Raw genomic sequence first — 2,500 nt, 5'->3', positions numbered from 1 at the left:
TTTTTTGATCCAGAATTTCTATTGCCAGCTTTTTCCTGTCCCTATAGTACTGCCGCTGCATGTACTGAAAGCCGCTTGCCTTCTTTGCTGACCGCCTTCGTGGTTTTCGGTTACTCCTCTTTCGTACTTTTAATCTCTTATTGGTAGCAACCCGTTGGAGCTTGCCTTTTATCTTATCGTAACCGCTCACGTCTGAACTTTTCTCAATGGCTTGACTAAATGATGTTAGCACAAGATTTCCCAACTCTGTATTTGTTATCTGCCCCGTAGCAGATATTAAGGCTTCTTCGAAAGGCTCCTTTGGAATTTCCTCTTTTCGCTGTGGTCTTTTTGGCATTGGAACTCGGATGACAGGGAGTTGAACAGCTGATTTTGCCTTTGGACCGAAAAGTAGCCCTAGTGCTCGTCGTTTGTCACTCACCTGCTTGTTCGTTTTCGATAACAGCTGTTTAGCAATGTCACTATTGATCTGTCTGGACCCCTGAAATTCAGAGTTCAGATAAATTAGTTTTTCAACTTCTTCATCTGACCAGATTGACTTCTTAGATCTTTTGCTATTCTTAGCCCTTTGCAATCTCTTCTCCTCTACTTCCGCCTGTTGAGCTTCCACCCTCTTTAAATTACGCAGGATAGGGTGTCGGTGCCTTTCATGCTGGGAGAGACCCGTTTTGGTCTTAAATGCCTTGCCACAGGAGCAGACAAAGTCTAACACCTGGGCGGTAGTAGGTTGTTCCAATATACTACATTTGGCGTAGTGTATGGTAGCACCGTGCCCCGTTTTGGAAAACTTCCCACATTTTCCGCATTTAAATAGTACACTCGCATCGGTATGCTTGTGTAGGTGAGTTGTCAATTTTCTTATTTCTGTATAACCGGTGTTACACATGGGACACACAAAGTATGTAAACGGGACAGGTACTACCACAACCGGGTTGTTCTCTACCTCCTTTCTACTATCAGCAGAACGGACAACAGGTATATCCTGAGCGCTCTCAGGTATAGATAAATCCTCAATTGGAGTTCTTACTTTGAAGAACTCTTTTAGACTTGACGGTGGGATGTTGTGCCCGTCTATTATAGGATGCTTATGACTTCTAAACTCACAATGCCGGAAGGACATTGTCAGCACTGATTTTGTGCTAGGTTCTCCTTCGGAATCGACCTGTCCCAGCGCCAGACTCGACTCCCGTACAGTATGCAATTTAGTGGACGAAAGGCTGTTTGCACCCTTTCGAACGCGGTCGTTTGTTTCCTTATGAAGAAAACGGGCGCCACCGCCTCCCGACTGACTATAGCACGAGCATTCATCTAAAGACACCGGAGCGTCTCTAGAGTTCATGCTGTGGCGTCGTACGTTATATGCAGCAACCTGCTGCACGGTTGACCTATCGGCCGTCCTGCATGCGGGAGAATCAAATACAGGAGACGTGCATGCCCGCTCCTGTACCTGCAAGTGTGTCGCAATCCCCATCTGCACCTGCAACAGATGAGGCCGGGTCCCTAGTCCGGGAATATAATTAAATATACTTGTACAAATCAACTTGTTTTTACACTCTCGGGAGATTAACCTAAGAGAAACCCCAATTAGACCAGTGAGGTACGGTAAGAACACACGTACATTAGGTTCTCATTTCTATATATTCGCCATCTTTTGGAATCTTTTGTGATCGGCAACTGGATGTACAAGGACATTCACGTTGCAGGATCTGTAAAAGAGTCACTGACAGTGCCCTAATTAAGAGAGTCATAGTTACTCCCGCCGTTTACCCGCGCTTCGTTGAATTTCTTCACTTTGACATTCAGAGCACTGGGCAGAAATCACATTGCGTCAATGCCATGGTTGCGGACGTCGCAATGCTTTGTTTTAATTAGACAGTCGGATTCCCCGTGTCCGTACCAGTTCTAAGTTGGCTGTTTGGCGCCGGCCGAAGCGACCCCGAAAGACCGCCAAGCCAGGAAGGTCCACGGAATGGGCCCGGCACTAGTCCGGGCTCGCCCTGCTTGCGCAGGCCTCGCCCAGTCACGGCACGCGCCCGGTCCCGCTTCACTCCCCGGCCCGACCGACCCAGCCCTTAGAGCCAATCCTTTTCCCGAAGTTACGGATCTAATTTGCCGACTTCCCTTACCTACATTGTTCTATCGGCCAGAGGCTATTCACCTTGGAGACCGGCTGCGGTTATGGGTACGAGCCGAGGCGAAAATCAGTCGGTGTCCCTCGGATTTTCAAGGGCCAGCGGAAGCGCACCGGACACCGCAAGAGCCGCGGTGCTTTACGGGCCCGCAGCCCCTATCTCCGGGCGAACCGATTCCAGGGCGCCCGACCCTTACAAAGAAAAGACAACTCTTCCCGGGGCTCCCGCCAGCGTCTCCGAGTTCGTTTGCTTTGCAGCACTGGCTGCGCGAGGCAGCGACTTCCGCCTTCGGGTTCGGGAATATTGACCCGATTCCCTTTCGCATAAGGGGCGCGACCCACGAGAGGCCTACGCCACCGCTCGGAACG

At 49.8% G+C, this 2,500-nt stretch overlaps 1 pseudogene; it reads right to left on the bottom strand.

Annotated features, from left to right (window-relative positions):
* Window positions 1-2,500, bottom strand: part of LOC140042462 (large subunit ribosomal RNA) — an 8,023-nt pseudogene that overhangs the window by 3,722 nt on the left and 1,801 nt on the right.

The sequence above is a fragment of the Antedon mediterranea genome, chromosome 2, assembly GCF_964355755.1.
Source record: "Antedon mediterranea chromosome 2, ecAntMedi1.1, whole genome shotgun sequence".
NCBI classification, from domain to species: domain Eukaryota; kingdom Metazoa; phylum Echinodermata; class Crinoidea; order Comatulida; family Antedonidae; genus Antedon; species Antedon mediterranea.
The sequence above is the reverse complement of the archived record's forward strand: the minus strand, read 5'-3'. Positions and strand labels throughout refer to the sequence as shown.